Here is a 21,056-nt window from a genome sequence, read left to right on the forward strand (position 1 = left end):
ATTGAGGTAAACATGGTTTTTGTGCCTGGTTTTATTCTTAACAATTTGCATCTTTCACTCAATCTGCACACTGTTAAGCCGTCAATTGTCCTTGTTACACGTGAAAGATAATCTCTGTGTTCATTGTTTCAATGAGAAGACTGTCAGCAAGTTTCTTCTTCAGGACTGGGATGAGCAATGTTATTCATCCTACACAAAAGCAAAATAATACGGATGCTGGAATCTGAAATAAAAACAGAGAATGCTGGAAACCTCAGCAGGTCAGGCAGCATCTGTGGAGAGAGAAACAGAGTTAATGTTTTGGGTCAACGCTCTGGCGAAGGGTCGGTGACCCGAAACATTAACTTAGTTATTCATCCTAGTTGATCACTGCAGAATTATTGACTAAATAAAAATGAAAGGGGTGGCTCCACTTCGATACACTAATGTTTGATTAAACCTCTCCGCCTCTCTACCTCTCTTTCGTCCCTTAAGATGCTCCTTAAAACCTACCTCTTAGAAACATAGAAACATAGAAAATAGGTGCAGGAGTAGGCCATTCGGCCCTTCGAGCCTGCACCGCCATTCAATGAGTTCATGACTGAACATACAACTTCAGTACCCCCTTCCTGCTTTCTCGCCATACCCCTTGATTCCCCCGAGTAGTAAGGACTACATCTAACTCCTTTTTGAATACATTTAGTGAATTGGCCTCAACAACTTCCTGTGGTAGAGAATTCCACAGGTTCACCACTCTCTGGGTGAAGAAGTTTCTCCTCGTCTCGGTCTTAAATGGCTTACCCCTTATCCTTAGACTGTGTCCTCTGGTTCCGGACTTCCCCAACATCGGGAACATTCTTCCTGCATCTAACCTGTCTAAACCCGTCAGAATTTTAAACGTTTCTATGAGATCCCCTCTCATTCTTCTGAACTCCAGTGAATACAAGCCCAGTCGATCCAGTCTTTCTTGATATGTCAGTCCCGCCATCCCGGGAATCAGTCTGGTAAACCTTCGCTGCACTCTGCCAATAACAAGAATGTCCTTGCTATTGAGGGAGTGCAGCGAAGCTTTTCGTCACCTGCCCTAAAAGCTTCTTATGTGGCTCAGTGTTGTGATGTATTCACAGAGCACAATACACAAAGCTTTCTAACATGGCAGGCAGCTCTCGGAAGTCTCCGGAACCTCCTGGCTTCTGTTTAATTATTAACTCTGTAGTTGCAGTACACAATACGTCCACATCCACAGTGTGGAGCTACAAACATTACAAGCTTACAGACATTACAGGTGTCAAATGTTGTTTAATAACGCCGCTGTAAAGCATCTTGGGATGTTTTACTATGATAAAGGCACTATATAAATGCAAGTTTGCTATTGATTGTTGTTAAATCATTGCTGGTTTTAATCCCAAAATCATAAGAAGATAAATCGGAAGAGAGAAAGTGAAACTGGATTTCTGATAGGGACAGAGAAAAAATAAATACAAATAATGAGGCCTGAGCCTTAATTAGGACCTGAAAAATATGAACAGGATTAGGCCATTCAGCCCCTCGAGCCTGTTCCACCATTCAATTAGATCATGGCTGATCTGTATCTTAACTCCATCTACCCACCCAGGTTCTGTAACCCATAACACCCTCACCTAACAAAAATCGAGCAATCTCAGTTTTGACATGTTAAAACAGCTTTTTGGGGGAGAGAATTCCAAATTTCCGCTACCCTTTGTGCAATAGTTAGGAAGGACATTAGCTTGGATGATGTGGAATCTATATGGGTAGAGCTGCAGAATACCAAAGGGCAAAAAACGTTAGTGGGAGTTGTGTACAGACCTCCAAACAGTAGTAGTGATGTTGGGGAGGGCATCAAACAGGAAATTAGAGGTGCATGCAATAAAGGTGCAGCAGTTATAATGGGTGACTTTAATATGCACATAGATTGGGCTAGCCAAACTGGAAGCAATACGGTGGAGGAGGATTTCCTGGAGTGCATAAGGGATGGTTTTCGAGACCAATATGTCGAGGAACCAACTAGGGGGGAGGCCATCTTAGACTGGGTGTTGTGTAATGAGAGAGGATTAATTAGCAATCTCGTTGTGCGAGGCCCCTTGGGGAAGAGTGACCATAATATGGTGGAATTCTGCATTAGGATGGAGAATGAAACAGTTAATTCAGAGACCATGGTCCAGAACTTAAAGAAGGGTAACTTTGAAGGTATGAGGCGTGAATTGGCTAGGATAGATTGGCAAATGATACTTAAGGGGTTGACTGTGGATGGGCAATGGCAGACATTTAGAGACTGCATGGATGAACTACAACAATTGTACATTCCTGTCTGGCGTAAAAATAAAAAAGGGAAGGTGGCTCAACCGTGGCTATCAAGGGAAATCAGGGATAGTATTAAAGCCAAGGAAGTGGCATACAAATTGGCCAGAAATAGCAGCGAACCCGGGGACTGGGAGAAATTTAGAACTCAGCAGAGTAGGACAAAGGGTTTGATTAGGGCAGGGAAAATGGAGTACGAGAAGAAGCTTGCAGCGAACATTAAGACGGATTGCAAAAGTTTCTATAGATATGTAAAGAGAAAAAGGTTAGTAAAGACAAACATAGGTCCCCTGCAGTCAGAATCAGGGGAAGTCATAACGGGGAACAAAGAAATGGCAGACCAATTGAACAAGTACTTTGGTTCGGTATTCACTCAGGAGGACACAAACAACCTTCCGGATAGAAAAGGGGTCAGAGGGTCTAGTAAGGAAGCGGAACTGAGGGAAATCTTTATTAGTCGGGAAATTGTGTTGGGGAAATTGATGGGATTGAAGGCTGATAAATCCCCACGGCCTGATGGACTGCATCCCAGAGTACTTAAGGAGGTGGCCTTGGAAATAGCGGATGCATTGATAGTCATTTTCCAACATTCCATTGACTCTGGAGTGGAGGGTAGCCAATGTAACCCCACTTTTTAAAAAAGGAGGGAGAGAGAAAACAGGGAATTATGGACCGGTCAGCCTGACCTCAGTAGTGGGTAAAATTATGGCATCAATTATTAAGGATGTCATAGCAGCGACATGATAGGTCCAAGTCAGCATGGATTTGTGAAAGGGAAATCATGCTTGACAAACCTTCTGGAATTTTTTGAGGATATTTCCAGTAGAGTGGACAAGGAAGAACCAGTTGATGTGGTATATTTGGACTTTCAGAAGGCTTTCGACAAGGTCCCACACAAGAGATTAATGTGCAAAGTTAAAGCACATGGGATTGGGGGTAGTGTACTGACATGGATTGAGAACTGGTTGTCAGACAGGAAGCAAAGAGTAGGAGTAAATGGGGACTTTTCAGAATGGCAGGCAGTGACTAGTGGGGTACCGCAAGGTTCTATGCTGGGGCCCCAACTGTTTACACTGTACATTAATGATTTAGACGAGGGGATTAAATGTAGTATCTCCAAATTTGCGGATGACACTAAGTTGGGTGGCAGTGTGAGCTGTGAGGAGGATGCTATGAGGCTGCAGAGTGACTTGGATAGGTTAGGTGAGTGGGCAAATGCATGGCAGATGAAGTATAATGTGGATAAATGTGAGGTTATCCACTTTGGTGGTAAAAACAGAGAGACAGACTGTTATCTGAATGGTGACAAATTAGGAAAAGGGGAGGTGCAACGAGACCTGGGTGTCATGGTACATCAGTCATTGAAGGTTGGCATGCAGGTACAGCAGGCGGTTAAGAAAGCAAATGGCATGTTGGCCTTCATAGCGAGGGGATTTGAGTACAGGGGCAGGGAGGTGTTGCTGCAGTTGTACAGGGCCTTGGTGAGGCCACACCTGGAGTATTGTGTACAGTTTTGGTCTCCTAACTTGAGGAAGGACATTCTTGCTATTGAGGGAGTGCAGCGAAGGTTCACCAGACTGTTTCCCGGGATGGTGGGACTGACCGATCAAGAAAGACTGGATCAACTGGGCTTGTATTCACTGGAGTTCAGAAGAATGAGAGGGGACCTCATAGAAACGTTTATAATTCTGACGGGTTTAGACAGGTTAGATGCAGGAAGAATGTTCCCAATGTTGGGGAAGTCCAGAACCAGGGGTCACAGTCTAAGGATAAGGGGTAAGCCATTTAGGACCGAGATGAGGAGAAACTTCTTCACCCAGAAAGTGGTGAACCTGTGGAATTCTCTACCACAGAAATTTGTTGAGGCCAATTCACTAAATATATTCAAAAGGGAGTTAGATGAAGTCCTTACTACTTGGGGGATCAAGGGGTATGGCAAGAAAGCAGGAAGGGGGTACTGAAGTTGCATGTTCAGCCATGAACTCATTGAATGGCGGTGCAGGCTAGAAGGGCCGAATGGCCTGCTCCTGAACCTATTTTCTATGTTTCTATGTTTCTATGTAAGAAGTGCTTCTTGACATCACCCCTGAATGGCTTAGCTCTGATTTTAAGGTAATGCTCCCTTGTTGTGGGCCCCTCACCAGAGGAAATATTTTCCCTCTATCTACCCTATCAAATCCTTTAATCATCTTAAACACCTCAATTAGATCACCCTTAATCTTTTATGCGCTAGGGAATACCGGGTTGCACATGATGCCAGGCAGCATGCAGGAGCGGCACCATTTTATTTCATTCCATAAGAGTTCCATAAATAAAGGGATCTCTCTGAAACAACTTTGCTGTTTCTCCTCCTGTTTCCACACTGCGCAGTCCCTGCAACCATCTGGACTCAGCATGGCTGCAATATGACTACATAAAACAATCAGCAATTTGTTGGAACAAGTGTTGTTCATTAGTAGAGGCTACTATTTCACTGTAGCTGCACTTTTATTGTTATGTAATGATGTGTGTATCGTCCCAGTACCTTAAATGTAATGTAAGTACTATGCCACACCACAGAGGGCACTGCGGTGGGAAACCCTGGTAGCACCTGTAACAAGAACTATATAAGGCTGACCACCACACCTGGGAGGCACTCTGGAGCTGAACAATAAAGGACGAAGGTCACAGCAGTTAGACTTACACCAGACCGTGTGGAGTCAGTGATTTGTGTGCTACATACACCACATTGGCAACGAGGAAGCGGATGAACTCCACGCAACCATGGCTACTCTGGGCTCGCTAAAGGATTTTACCGTGGGCAATGATTGGGAGGCCTTTACGGAAAGGCTCGAGTACTGCATCACAGCAAATGATCTGACGGAGGACACATACGCAATGAGAGAGAAGCGTAAGGCGATATTGCTCTGCAGTTGTGGAGATGCGATTTACTGTCTCGTCAGGGATTTGCTGGCACCTGGGAGCGCCAGGGACAAGTCATACGAGGAGCTGACTGAACTCATTCCTGACCAGTTGAAACCAAAGGAGAGCATCCTCATGGCCAGATACAAATTTTACCATCACTGCAGACCTGAGGGCCAGGATGTCACCAAATATGCTGCGGACCTCAGGAGACTCGCGGCGCCGTGTGATTTTGGGGCACACCTTGACGAGGCTTTGTGGGACGTTTTCGTTATGGGGATTGGCCACAAGAGCCTCCTTCACAAGCTGTTAGCCATGGAACCCACAGTCACTCTGACAAAGGCCATCGCCATCAGCCGGGCACATATGACCTCGACTTGCAGCACCAAGCAAATGATCCACATAATCTCGAACCCGGCAGGCACTGTTCTCAGGACAAAACTGCAGAACGTGGCTCTGCCCGGGGCAGAGAGCATGAACCTCGGGATCCTGGAGCTCAGAGTCCGTCGAGGGGGGCCAATCAAGCAGCATCATGCTGGCATTGTGGAGGAAGCCATGGGGCTAACCGGTGCAGGTTTGCGGAGTACACGTGCAATATCTGCCACGTTAAAGGCCACCTTCAGCGTATGTGGCTGAGGAGATGGGGGATGATCCACTGTTCAGCGAGGAGCAGGCAGAAGATGGTGAGGTGTTTGGACTGTACACGTGCACCGACGATTCGCCCCCAGTGATAAGGGAAGTAAAAATCAACAGAGTCCCTGTGAGTATGGAAGTGGACACGGGCTCGGGTCCGTCGTTGATGAGTCGGAGAACTTTTGATAAACTGTGGATTAACCCAGCTGCACGACCCAAGCTGGTCCCGGTCACGGCGAAGCTGCGTACCTACACCAGGGAACTGATACCTGTTCTTGGCAGAGCGGAGGTGCAGGTATCCCACTGGGACGAGACGCACGCTTTACCTTTGTGGGTCATTGCAGGCGATGGGCCGACACTCCTCGGCCGGAGGTGGATGGGGAAGGTCCGTGGGAGCTGGGAAGACTTCACCACTCCACAGGCTGCTGCTCCCCGGGGTGCTGCCGTGCCCCGGGTCCCCAGAGAGCAGCGCCGACTGAGCTGGAGCTGCAGCCTCAATCCACCCACAGGCAAGTCCCAGGCCCGGGCCCCACACAGAGACCCTGCAGCCTTAATCCCCACAGGCAAGTCCCAGGCCCGGGCCTCACACAGAGACCCTGCAGCCCCAGCCCCCACAGGCAAGCAGCCCTGCACAGAGGGGCCTAATGGGGGGGGGGGCGGTGAGCCGGCAGGGCGCTGCGGGCGGGGTGCTGAGGGATCCAGGGGCCAGCGGTTTGGAAGGGCCCCGCAGAGGAAGAGGCCCCGCCGAGGAGCTGGTCGGCGGCCATGGCAGCCGCAGGGGAGGCCACTATGGAGGCCGCGGGGGACGCGGCAAGTGCGGCCACTGGAGAGACCACGACGGCCGCAGGGGAGGCGGCAAGTCAGGTGGCAGCGGAGGGGAGCAGAGGCTGCGGCGGCGGAGGCATTCGGAGCGGCGGAGAAGGAGGTGGCGGCGGCATCGTGTCGGAGCTGCAGAGCATCAAAGCTGGCGGCACCCAAGGAGAAGCCTCGTGGAATCCTCCTGCATCAAAGATGGCGCCTTAAAGAGGAAATGCACCTGGGAGTCTTAAAAGGGCCTTACAAAGAGGTGGTCCCCACAAAGGACTTCTGTTTGGCAGAGCGAGTCTAAAATGAGCTATGTTAATATGAGATAGTGAATTTATAATAAGAATTACCTTTTTTATGCTGAATGGCCACTGTATTTGTGTAAAATAATGGATGAAGTACAATTAATGATAACGGCTAACAAGGAAATCAAGGTTCCGCTACCAGTCAATAACCAGTTAATGTACCAGATAATATGTACCATACTAACGCACTGTCTATGCCCACCTACCTTCCGTTGGACAAGTGTGATGTTATGTAATGATGAATGATGTGTGTATCGTTGTCCTGCATCCAGGTTGGGGGGGGGGAAGGTGATGTTATGTAATGATGTGTGTATCGTCCCAGTACCTTAAATGTAATGTAAGTACTATGCCACACCACAGAGGGCGCTGCGGTGGGAAACCCTGGTAGCACCTGTAACAAGGACTATATAAGGCTGACCACCACACCTGGGAGGCACTCTGGAGCTGAACAATAAAGGACGAAGGTCACAGCAGTTAGACTTACACCAGACCGTGTGGAATCAGTGATTTGTGTGCTACATACACCACATTTATGATACACTGAAGACAATTAATGTTGTGGAATGAGGTGGAGGGGGGCAGAGAATTCAATGTGCTAAATCAAGAGTTTGGAAGTTGGCAGAATAAGAAAAACCGCATGAAGACAATGAAATACATTTTAATCAGCGGTAAGTGACTGCCATATTAGTTTAAAAGGTTTGTCCTGATGGGTTAACGGGGATGCCTATGGTGAGAGAAATTCCATTTCTGTCTCAGGGATATATCAGCCTTTCATAAGAAGAGAGAAATCTGAAAAGTGAATGAATGTATCTTCTCTATCATAAGCAACTCCTCAATTTAAAAATTCTCATCCTTGTTTACAAATCCCTCCATGGCCACACCCCCTCCCTATCTCTGTAAACTCCTCCAGCACCACAACCCTCCGAGATCTCTGCACTCCTCCATTTCTGGCCTCTTGAGCATCGCTGATTTTAATCGCTCCACCATCAGAGGCTGAGCCTTCAGCTGCCAAAGCTCTGAAATTCCCTCCCTCAGCCTCTCCGCCTCTCTAGCTCTCTTTCCTCCTTTAAGACGCTCCTTAAAACCTACCTCGTTCTGCCCAAGTATCTCATGTGGCTTGGTGTTACATTTTGTTTCATTAAGCTCCTGTGAAGCGCCTTGGGACGTTTTACTACATTAAAGGCGTTTTATAAACACAAGCTGCTGTTGTTATAAAACTTTTTAAAGCTGGCTAGCGTGTTAGGACATTACTTTGGTTACTTATTGAATTCTTTATACTGTTGGAATGGTGGGCTCTTTTATGAATGTTATACATGTACGACCGCCCAAATCCGGAAATCTCAGGACCGAGGCCGTTCCTGATTTTGGGTATTTCCGGATTTCGGAATGTATTTCCTTTGTCCCGAATCTGGAAACGCCCGAGCCAAGGTTCGGGTATTTCCGGATTTCAGAATATATTTTCGACGTCCCGAATTTTGACTTTTGGCGCACAACGTATTATTCTGGGCGAAAAAAAACGCCTAAGATAAACCTGCGTTGCAGCTCCAAAAACAGCTGTTGGTATGAATACCTGCAAAAGTTAAAGTTTTTATTTTTTAATTCTTATTCAGCGATTCAACAGTTAAGTGTCTTGTGAATGTTTTGTTATTTTTTAATTTTTTGTTTTTTGCAATTTTTTTTGGCGTGTTTTCCCGCCGCCCAAGGCCTCTCTCTCACGGCGGTAATCGGCCTCGGACTAAAGTTGGCGAGGACCACCGTTTCTGCTGATTTTTACCAATGGGCCTTTAAAAAATAGCGGAGCGATGAGCGGTATTTTTGGCGAAAAATGTCGAAAAAATACTGCTATCACCAAAAAAAAATTTCTATCCCTATGTGCGCCATTTAAAAAAATGTACGGATTTTGGAACATTCCGGGTTTTGGAACTCTAGATTTGGGAGGCCGAACATGTACCTTGTAATGCACAATGTATTCTTCTTCAAAATGAAGCAGTGCCCACTTAAGGCCACAAAGTCTAATTATTACACAGGTCAGTCGGCATTGGTGAGGGAACTGTGCGGATTGGGGAATGCTCACCAGTTCCAGGTCAGAAGCAACCAGGATCAGGTGACGTTTTTCTTCATTTTCTTTTAAAATAAATTGTTTTTTGTTTGTAACAATAGGGGGTTATTTTAACTTACCCGGTAGGGAACTGATGGGATTGGATCAGTCGCCCGATTTTACTATGCATTGACTTCAGTGGAAAGTAAAGTCATACGGGATGATCGATCCAATCCCGGCAGTTTCCCCCCACCTGAGCAGGTTGGGTTAAAGTTACACCAAAAATGTCATGTCTGCAGCGTGACAGTGCAGGCTGAATGCCACTTTATGTATACGTAGAATCGTGGACATTTATAGCACAAAAGAACACCATTATGGCCCATCATGTCCGTGCCGACTGACAAAGAGCTATCCAGCCTAATCCCACTTTCTAGCTCTTGGTCTGTAGCCCTGTAGGTTACGGCATTTCAAGTGCACTTCCAAGCACTTTTCAAATGTGGTGAGTTCTGCCTCTACCACCCTTTCAGGCAGTGAGTTCCAGACCCCCATAAACCTCTGGGTGAAGAAAGTTCTCCATAACTCCCCTCTAAACCTCCGACGTAAAGAAATGTAAGTGAGCGAGATAAATGAAAGTAGGAGAGGCATGAGAGAGAGAGAGAGAAATAAGAGACTGAAATATGAGAGAGATGAGAGAGAGAGAGGAGAGAGAGATAGACATAACAAGGAGATAGACATGAGAGAGAGAGAGAGAAAAACATTTATCTCACTTTATTGTATCCTGAGATTTGCATGCAAATTAATCTAAACTCATTATTTTTGGCAATATTCGAGTAACTGCTAATTCTTCAGTGCTACTTCATGATGTTTCATGTTTAAATATATTCCAAGTCTATCTGCTTAAATGTTATTACTGGACTTGAAAGCACATCCTACTCCTGTGTTTAGCAATGGTAGTTCTTTTACATGTATTCAAATCCTATTGATAGTACAAAACTACTGCCTGCCGTTATCGCAGAATGCTGACCCAATAATATAAACAACGTCCTTCTCTCCATACCGACTCTTTCACCTTCACAGGGATTTGGCTTACTGCAAACACATACTTTTCTCCCTCTATCCAACGCAGTCCCTAGTAAAAAAACAAGCGGGAGTTGCAGGAAAATGATGGGGAAGGCCCATTGAACGGTGGGTCTGTGAATCTGCCTTTCAGATAAGGGCACTTGATCCTCGTAAGCAAATCCCCGCCACTCAAACCTGCATTCTTCTATGCTGGGGCTCCAGACTACACAGGAGTCCAGGACACAATGGAAACCGATGTCCAGTAGTGTACACATAAAAGGGGGAGAGTGAGCACCCATGTCACCCTCCCGCAACAGGAAACCCCAGAAATCTGAATGTGCATTCTATAGGACATCATCATCATAGGCAGTCCCTCGAAATCGAGGAAGACTTGCTTCCACTCCAAAAATGAGTTCTTAGGTGACTGAACAGTCCAATACGGGAATTATAGTCTCTGTCACAGGTGGGACAGAGAGTGGTTGAAGGAAAGGGTGGTTGGGACTGGTGTGCAGCACGCTCCTTCCGCTGCCTGCGCTTGTTTTCTGCATGCTCTCGGCGACGAGACTCGAGGTGCTCAGCACCCTCCAGGATGCTCTTCCTCTACTTAGGGCGGTCTTTGGTCAGGGATTCCCAGGTGTTGGTGGGGATGTTGCACTTTATCAATGAGGCTTTGAGGATGTCCTTGAAATGTTTCCTCTGCCCACCTGGAATCCGCGTGCCGTGTAGGAGTTCCGAGTCGAGCGCTTGCTTTGGGAGTCCTGTGTCAGGCATGCGGACAACGTGGTCCGCCCAACGGAGCTGGTCGAGTGCTGTCAGATTGCCGTAAACCCAACTGTTTCACCGATGTCCTTTACGGGAAGAATAATGCAAAGGTTAATCAGGCTGTCCTAAAGTGCTGCAATACAGAGGGACCTGGGGGTCCTTGTGCATATAACACAAAAATTGAGTATACAGGTACAGCAAGTAATCAGGAAGGCAAACGGAATGTTGGCCTTTATTGCAAGGAGGATAGAGTATAAAAGCAGAAAAGTCCTGCTACAACTGTACAGGGTATTGGTGAGGCCACAGCTAGAGTACTGCTTACATTTTGCTTTCTCTTTACCTTATGGCAATTTTAACCTTTAGCTTTTGCTTCTTAAGCAGGGAATTATAAGTCAATTTAGATGCAGTGACCAGTGGACTGTTGAACTATGACTGACTGTAAAGCAATGGTCAGTTTAATTCCTTCAGGAAACCCCATTAACAGATTTGATGCTTCATATATTTCAGAGAACTTTAACACAATCAGTTCTGCACAAATTTACAAATTTACAAATACATGGTCCTTTTTAGATGCAGGAGATTGGCATGGAATAGCACACATTTATAATTAGAAGTTTCACTTGATGGAATCACGAGTGAAACTTTAGATAAGATAACAAAATTGGAGAGTTGTATCGGTCCACGGAAAAAACTCGTTAAAATCAAAGTTATTGATAAGCTCATTAAAACGCTCCATATATGGAGTGGTATTATGTAATGTAGAAACGTGTGGATTATCAAGTAGCGGGAGCAAGAAAAAGATACAATAAGTGGCTTGTGGAACAGGTGCATTGGATTTGTAAATGCCTGAGATACTGAGCTCAGAACTGCAACAAGTTTGAATCCCCGACTAAACCTGCAAGGTTTGGTGGTAAGTACTGCTTGATAAATCCGTGAACACCTGACATTCAATGTTTACAAACACTATTGATTCGAGGGGTAAATTACAAGTAAGAATACACCTATCCTCTCCGACAGAAGGAAATCTGCTGTCCCTACCCGGTCTGGCCGAGCTGTGATTTCAGTCCAGCATTAACATGGCTGACTCTTAACTGCCCTCTGAAGTGGACGATAAGCCACTCAATTGTATCAAGCCGCTACAAAGATTGCAGCGGTTCAAGAAGACGGCTCACCACCACCTTATCAGGACAACTAAGGATTGGCAATATATGCCAGCCTTGCAAGAGACACCCACAACCTGAGAATTAATTAAAAACTGGTAAAGCCTGCACTGAAGCATTATGGCTTTTAATGAACTACTACTTGAAAGAAAAAAGAAAGACTTGCATTTATATAGCGCCTTTCATGACCACCAGACATCTCAAAGCGCTTTACAGCCAATGAAGTACTTTTTGGCATGTAGTCACTGTGGGAAACGCGGCAGCCAATTTGCGCATAGCAAGCTCCCACAACACCAAATTAAACTGACCAGATAATCTGTATTTTTTTTGTTATGTTGACTGAGGGATAAATATTGGCCAAGACACCATGGATAACTCCCCTGCTCTTCTTCGAAATAGTGGCATGGGATCTTTTACGTCCACGTGAGCGAGTGGATGGGGCCTCGGTTTAACGTCTCATCCAAAAGACGGCACACCCAACAGTGCAGCAATCCCTCCTGCATTGGAATGTCAGCATAAAAATTTGTGCTCAAGTCCTTGAAGTGGGACATGAACTCACAGCATTCTGATGAAGCTTAATGTGTTTGTATCAAGTTCCTTTGCCTGGTATTTTAGCAGAGGCATGAGACCATTAAAAATAAATGGATTAACACTTCTGTCAAAATATCAGGCAAGCGAATTTTATGTATTTTATCCTTCGCATGGGTATGCTTGTAATACAAGAACCCTAACTTCAAAGCACATATCTCTCCATGAGCTTTAACTTTCAATTAAATTTTGTAAATTTTAATGCGTAAAGTTTCTGATCTGTTCAAGCCATCTAAAGTGAAAATTTAATGTGCATATATGGATCTATATCAGTGGGGGAGAGTCGTGATGACGTGCCAGCGTGATGACAGTGGCGGACACTACGCCCGCCCCCACATCCACCCCTCTTATGACCGACTTCCGCTCCGCTCAGAAAAAAAAGACAAAGAGTTGAATTTCGCGCAAGAGGCCACCTCACCCACCGCGGCAGTGAAAACACAGGAAAAACGGTAATTGGACCCATTTCCGGTGGGGGGGGGAAATTTCTATGAATGCAAATGTTTCTTTCTTTCAAAGACCCTGGGGCTGAAATTGCCCTGCGCCCCGTTTGGGGTGGATAATTCGAATTAAGTGGCGAATTACTGCCAGTAGAGATGGAGTGGCGAATAGAGGGAAATTGGACACTTTGGTTGACCAAAATGAACGGGGCGGTGCTGGGGGCAGCAGAGAGGCGGAAGAGAGTCGGGAGCGGGGCGGAAGGCGGGCAGTGTCATCAGCGTCAGTGCCACGCAGGCGTGCCAGTGGTCTGATACCTAAGAGGGCGTTGTTGGCGGGCTGGCCGAGGAATAATTTATACTTAATCTTCAAAACAGGACTATCAATCTTCAAACAACTCAAACTCTTCACTTAATGAGAGCTTCAATATTTATTTGTGCATTTTAAAAAAAGGTGAGGTGCAGCCATCTCTACCAGTGCGTCACGTTTCGGAATGAACTTTCAGACTCCACATTAACCCAAGAATACTCGAGCACTAGTTTCAGTCTTTCCAAAATTTGTAAAGCAGTGCCTTCCGGGGACTGAATATATATAGATATAAGGTTATAGGCCGAGATGTTTATTATCCACAGCAGACATTTTCTAGGCAGAGTAAGTTCCTTCATTTCCAGCATTGTTAGCTATTATAAGATCCATCTATAAAATAAGAATCAGGCTCCATGGATGCCCTAGCGAGTTAATTTGGTGCAAGTAGCTGAGATATTCAGAGCAGGATGTTCCCAGGTTTGATCCCCCATCCCCTCCATCCCCACCCCGGGCTGTGCTGAGATAGCTGCTAGGCAATAGGTACATCCCACTGGCCACATTCCCCCTGTAGTCCGCCAGACTACAAGGGCCCAATGTTCCCTTGAATTTTTTTTTGTGCATGATCCCTTTAAATTTGCGTTGTCCCTTTAAGTTTGCCGAATGGCCACAGTGCGGTATCTCTTCCAGCGGCAGCAGCTGGTTACTAACCTGTGCGGGACCTTGTGATTGGTGCGCCGCCACGCACATTAATGGGAGCATAGCAAGGGACCTTTCAAATCACAAGTTTTCCTAGATCTTGAGGTGTATAAAATTATGAGGGGCAGAGATAGAGTGGATAGGAAGGACCTATTCTCTTTAGCAGATGGGTCAACAACCAGAGGGCATGGATTTAAAGTAATTGGTAGGAGGTTTAACATAGAAACATAGAAAATAGGGGCAGGAGTAGGCCATTCGGCCCTTCTAGCCTGCACCGCCATTCAATGAGTTCATGGCTGAACATGCAACTTCAGTACCCCATTCCTGCTTTCTCACCATACCCCTTGATCCCCCTAGTAGTAAGGACTTCATCTAACTCCTTTTTAAATATATTTAGTGAATTGGCCTCAACAACTTTCTGTGGTGGAGAATTCCACAGGTTCACCACTCTCTGGGTGAAGAAGTTTCTCCTCATCTCGGACCTAAATGGCTTCCCCCTTATCCTTAGACTGTGTCCCCTGGTTCTGGACTTCCCCAACATTGGGAACATTCTTCTTGCATCTAACCTGTCTAACCCCGTCAGAATTTTAAACGTTTCTATGAGGTCCCCTCTCATTCTTCTGAACTCCAGTGAATACAAGCCCAGTTGATCCAGTCTTTCTTGATAGGTCAGTCCCGCCATCCCGGGACTCAGTCTGGTGAACCTTCGCTGCACTCCCTCAATAGCAAGAATGTCCTTCCTCAGGTTAGGAGACCAAAACTGTACACAATACTCGAGGTGTGGCCTCACCAAGGCCCTGTACAACTGTAGCAACACCTCCCTGCCCCTGTACTCAAATCCCCTCGCTATGAAGGCCAACATGCCATTTGCTTTCTTAACTGCCTGCTGTACCTGCATGCCAACCTTCAATGACTGATGTAGCATGACACCCAGGTCTCGTTGCACCTCCCCTTTTCCTAATCTGTCACCATTCAGATAATAGTCTGTCTCTCTGTTTTTACCACCAAAGTGGATAACCTCCCATTTATCCACATTATACTTCATCTGCCATGCATTTGCCCACTCACCTAACCTATCCAAGTCGCTCTGCAGCCTCATAGCATCCTCCTCGCAGCTCACACTGCCACCCAACTTAATGTCATCTGCAAATTTGGAGATACTACATTTAATCCCCTCGTCTAAATCATTAATGAACAGCGTAAACAGCTGGGGCCCCAGCACAGAACCTTGCGGTACCCCACTAGTCACTGCCTGCCATTCTGAAAAGTACCCATTTACTCCTACTCTTTGCTTCCTGTCTGACAACCAGTTCTCAATCCATGTCAGCACACTACCCCCAATCCCATGTGCTTTAACTTTGCACATTAATCTGTTGTGTGGGACCTTGTCGAAAGCCTTCTGAAAGTCCAAATACACCACATCAACTGGTTCTCCCTTGTCCACTCTATTGGAAACATCCTCAAAAAATTCCAGAAGATTTGTCAAGCATGATTTCCCTTTCACAAATCCATGCTGACTTGGACCTATCATGTCACCTCTTTCCAAATGCACTGCTATGACATCCTTAATAATTGATTCCATCATTTTACCCACTACCGATGTCAGGCTGACCGGTCTATAATTCCCTGTTATTTCTCTCCCTCCTTTTTTAAAAAGTGGGGTTACATTGGCTACCCTCAACTCCATAGGAACTGATCCAGAGTCAATGGAATGTTGGAAAATGACTGTCAATGCATCCACTATTTCCAAGGCCACCTCCTTAAGTACTCTGGGATGCAGTCCATCAGGCCCTGGGAATTTATCGGCCTTCAATCCCATCAATTTCCCCAACACAATTTCCCGACTAATAAGGATTTCTCTCAGTTCCTCCTCCTTACTAGACCCTCCGACCCCTTTTATATCCGGAAGGTTGTTTGTGTCCTCCTTAGTGAATACCGAACCAAAGTACTTGTTCAATTGGTCCGCCATTTCTTTGTTCCCCGTTATGACTTCCCCTGATTCTGACTGCAGGGGACCTAAGTTTGTCTTTACTAACCTTTTTCTCTTTACATATCTATAGAAACTTTTGCAATCCGCCTTAATGTTCCCTGCAAGCTTCTTCTCGTCCTCCATGTTCCCTGCCCTAATCAAACCCTTTGTCCTCCTCTGCTGAGTTCTAAATTTCTCCCAGTCCCCGGGTTCGCTGCTATTTCTGGCCAATTTGTATGCCACTTCCTTGGCTTTAATACTAGAGGAGATATGAGGGGAAACTTTTTCACCCAGAGGGTGGTGGGTGTCTGGAACTCACTGCCTGAAAGGGTGGTAGAGGCAGAAACCCTCATCATATTTAAAAAGTACTTGGATGTGCACTTGAAGTGCTGTAACCTACAAGGCTAAGGACCAAGAGCTGGAAAGTGGGATTAGGCTGGATAACTCTTTGTCGGCCAGCGCAGACACGATGGGCCGAAATGGCCTCGTTCCGTGCTGTAAATTTCTATGATTCTAGCATTCTATCTCCATAGGCCAAATAGGTGCTGTGCTTTGCGTTAGCCCTTTGAAAACAAAAGTCACCGTGGAACAAGAAAAGGCCATTCAAGGCCACGCAGGACTGTTCCTTTCGCAGACTATGCTAAATCAGACTCTACCCAAACTAGAGCAAAGGGTTTAGAAAGGCCCTCGACAATTCTTCCCCACACCAAATTTCAATCTAGCAAAACTCACCAATACCTATCCAATCTTACATGCAACATGATACAACCTTGACCTCGGTGCACACTTGCAAGCTATACTTCAATGTGCATCAATATTAGGTCATTTGCGTTATTAATTCCTGTTTGTATCATGAATGAGTTATTGCATTGTGCAAACCAGCTTTAAGGGCATTTGACATCAAACCATGCTATTTAAAAGAACATTGTTATGCCATTAATTGTCCCCTTTGATCAATTGTTCCTTTGCTGATTATCCTTTTGGTAAAAACAATTTCAGAAAAATATTGAGTTGTCATTAACATTTAAAGCTGTATAATTGTAACGCTCTGTAATTACAACTTATTTTCAAAAACTCATTCTGCCTCCGGCTTAATATTCATGAGATTCATTGCTAAACCTGCAATGAGGAATACGTTTCAAACCTCAGAATTACAATTGTATAATTATGACCCTTAAATACCCTTATGATCTTTCTCCAGTTTCTCTCCGATCTTCCCTCATGACCTTTCCGACCTCGTCCTGGCTATGAGACCATCTTCCTGCTTCCTTGACCCTATTCCCACCCAGCTGCTGACCACTCACTTTGTTTTCTGGCTCCCATGTTAGCTGACATTGTTAACGGTTCTCTCTCCTCAGGTACTGTTCCCCTCTCCCTCAAATCTGCCATCATCACCCTCGCCTCAAAAAAACAATTCTCGATCCTTTCGACCCATCACCAACTTCCCTTTCTTCTCCAAAGTCCTTGACCGTGTTGTCGCCTTCCAAATCTGTGGCTATCTTTCCCACAATTCCATGTTTGAATCCCTCCAATCCAGTTTCCGTGCCTGCCAAAGTACCAAAACGGCTCTCATCAAAGTGACAAATTATATCCTTTGTGACTGTGACAAAGGCAAACTACCCCTCCTCATCATTCTTGACTTATCTGCAGCCTTTGACACGGTTGATCACTCTATTCTTCTCCAACGCCTCTCCACTGTCGCCCAACTGGGTGGAACTGCACTCGCCTGGTTCCAGTCTTATCTATCTAATCATAGCCAGAAAATCACCAGCAACTGTTTCTCTTATCGCCCCCACATCATTACCTCTGGTGTCACCCAAGGATCTATCCTTGGCCCCCTCTTATTTCTCATCCACATGTTGTCCCTTGGTGGCATCATCCAGAAACACAGTGTCAGTTTCCATATGGATGCTGATGATGGTCTATGCTGATGAGAGAGTTACCTTATGATGATAGATTGAGCAGACTGGGTCTTTACTCGTTGGAGTTCAGAAGGATGAGGGGTGATCTTATAGAAACATTCAAAATAATGAAAGGAATAGACAAGATAGAGGCAGAGAAGTTGTTTCCACTGGTCGGGGAAACTAGAACTAGGGGGCACAGCCTCAAAATACGGGGGAGCCAATTTAAAACAGAGTTGAGAAGGAATTTCTTCTCCAAGAGGGTTGTGAATCTGTGGAATTCTCTGCCCAAGGAAACAGTTAAGGCTAGCTCATTGAATGTATTCAAATCACAGATAGATAGATTTTTAACCAAGAAGGGAATTAAGGGTTACGGGGAGCGGGCAGGTAAGTGGAGCTGAGTCCACGGCCAGATCAGCCATGATATTGTTGAATGGCGGAGCAGGCTCAAGGGGCTAGATGGCCTATTCCTGTTCCTAATTCTTATATTTTTATGTTCTTATGATACCCAGCTCTACCTCACTACCACTTCTCTCGACCAATCCACGGTCTCTAAATTTTCAGACTGCTTGTCCGACATCCATTTCTGGATGGGCAGAAATGTTCTCCAATTGATTATTGGGAAGGACAAAGCCATTGTTTTCAGTCCATGCTGAAAACTCCATTCCCTCTCCCCAACTTCTGTCTGAGGTTGAACCAGAATGTTCGCAACCTTGGTGTCACATTTGACCCAAAAATGAGCTTTCGACCACATATAGCTCAAGGAGACAGAATTAGAGAAGTGTAGATATCTCTGGGGGTGAAAGGGGGCGGGGGGGGATGTTGTAGGGCTGGAGGAGGTTACAAAGATATGGAGGGGCAAGGCCATGAAGGGAATTGAAAACAAGGATGAGAATTTTAGAATTGAGGCGTTGTTTAACCCAGAACCAATGCAGTTCAGCGAACACAGGGGTGATGGGTGAACGAGACTTGTTGCGAGTTAGGACATGGGTAGGCAAATTTTGGATGACCTCACGTTTACCTAGGGTAGGACATGAGAGGCCGGCAAGGATTATCTGGTCATTATCTCATTGCTGTTTTTGGGAGCTTGCTGTGCAAATTGGCTGGCGTATTTCCCACAAAGAACAGTGATTACACTCCAAAAGCACTTCATTGGCTGTAAAGTGCTTTGGGACATCCGGTGGTCATGAAAGGCGCTATGTAAATGTAAGTCTTTCTTTCTTTACTGTGTTGAAATTCAGACCGAATCGCTGCCTTCTATTCGAATTAATTCTTTCTGAAAATTGAGTTGTATTTTAGCTCCCTTCCTCTTACGATCCACTGCAGTTTTAAAATCCGAAGGTTGGCATCACCTCATCTCTTGCTACTTGAGCTCATCCTCTCGCCTACGATCTTTTAACCTCGGTGGGTTTCTTGGCCACCTTAGCCCTTCACGTGGGTTTCTCAATCAGAAAATGTCAGACCAGCAGCAGTGAACAATTGTCCTCTATGGTTAGTGAAGTGGATAATGTCTGAATTCTGCGTGTACACCTACAGTGGTCTCTGGAATCTAAATAATACTTGTTTTGTATTGTGGTTTCCCAGCTGCAGTGGATTTTTGATACATCGTATATTTTGTTTGAAGTCAGGAAACATCAAAGGCAGCCCCTCGAAATCGAGGAAGACTTGTTTCCACTCTAAAAATGCGTTCTCAGGTGTCAGAACAGTTCAATACGGGAATTACAGTCTCTGTCACAGGTGGGGCAGACAGTGGTTGAAGGAAAGGGTGGGTGGGGAGTCTGGTTTGCCGCATGCTCGTTCCGCTGCCTGCACTTGATTTCTGCATGCTCTTGGCATCGAGACTCGAGATGCTCAACGCCCTCCCAGATGCTGTTCTTTCACTTAGGTCAGGGACTCCCAGGTGCCAGTGGGGATGTTGCATTTTATCAAGGAGGCTTTGAGGGTGTCCTTGAAAAGTTTCCTTGCCCGCCTGGGGCTCGCTTGCCGTGAAGGAGTTCTGAGTAGAGTGCTACCTTTGGGAGTCTTGTGTCAGGCATGCGAGCAATGTGGCCCACCCAATGGAGCTGGTCAAGTGTGGTCAGTGCTTTGATGCTGGGGATGTTGGCCTGGTCGAGGACGCTAATGTTGATGCGTCTGTCCTCCCAGGGGATTTGTAGGATCTTGCGGAGACATCATTGGTGGTATTTCTCCGGCAATTTGAGGTGTCTCTGTATATGGTCCACATCTCTGAGCCATAGAGGAGGGTGGGTATCACTACAGCCAGTAGCCCATAAGCTTGGTGCCAGATTTGAGGGCCTGATCTTCGAACACTCTCTTCCTCAGGTGGTCGAAGGCTGCACTGGCGCACTGGAGGCGGAGTTGAACCTCGTCGTCAATGTCTGCCCTTGCTGATAGTAGGCTGCCGAGGTATGGAAAGTGGTCCACGTTGTCCAGGGCCATGCTGTGGATCTTGATGATTGGGGGGCAGTGCTGTGTGGTGGGGTCAGGTTGGTGGAGGAGCTTTGTCTTACAGATGTTTAATGTAAGGCCCATGCTTTTGTACGCCTCGGTGAAGCTGTTGACGATGACTTGGAGTTCAGCCTCTGAATATGTGCAGACGCAAGCGTCGTCCGTCTACTGCAGTTCGACGACAAAGGATGGGACGGTTTTGGATCTGGCCTGGAGGGGACAGGTTCCCACTGGTTCTGTAGTTTACTTCCACTCCAGTAGGGAGCTTGTTGAGTGTGAGGTGGAACATTGCAGCGAGGAAGATCGAAAAAAGGATTGGTGTGATGACGCAGCCCTGCTTGACCCCGATCCAGATGTGGATTGGTCTGTGGTGGATCATTTTGTCAGGATCATGGCTTGCATGTCGTCGTGGAGCAGGCGGAGGACGTAAGAACATAAGAATTAGGAGCAGGAGTCGGCCATCTAGCCCCTCGAGCCTGCTCCGCCATTCAATAAGGTCATGGCTGATCTGGCCGTGGACTCAGCTCCACTTACCCGCCTGCTCCCCGTAACCCTTAATTTCCTTATTGGTTAAAACTTTTGGGGGCAGCTGAAACAGAGGAGGACGCTCCATAGTCCCTCACGATTAACAGTGTCAAAGGCCTTTGAAAGGTCAAAGAAGGCCATGTACAAGGGTTGGTGCTGATCCCTGCATGTCTCATACAGTTGTCACGTCGTAAAGATCATGGGCTAGATTTTCCACTTTTGTGCTTA

The 21,056-nt window shown here is 46.1% G+C and overlaps 1 protein-coding gene across 1 annotated transcript in view; it reads right to left on the reverse strand.

The window, feature by feature from the left end:
- LOC139253715 (contactin-associated protein-like 5) overlaps positions 1-21,056 on the reverse strand; it is a 1,602,302-nt gene that overhangs the window by 714,530 nt on the left and 866,716 nt on the right. The gene's annotated exons all lie outside the window — the stretch shown is intronic.

The sequence above is a fragment of the Pristiophorus japonicus genome, chromosome 3, assembly GCF_044704955.1.
Source record: "Pristiophorus japonicus isolate sPriJap1 chromosome 3, sPriJap1.hap1, whole genome shotgun sequence".
Classification (NCBI taxonomy): Eukaryota; Metazoa; Chordata; class Chondrichthyes; family Pristiophoridae; genus Pristiophorus; species Pristiophorus japonicus.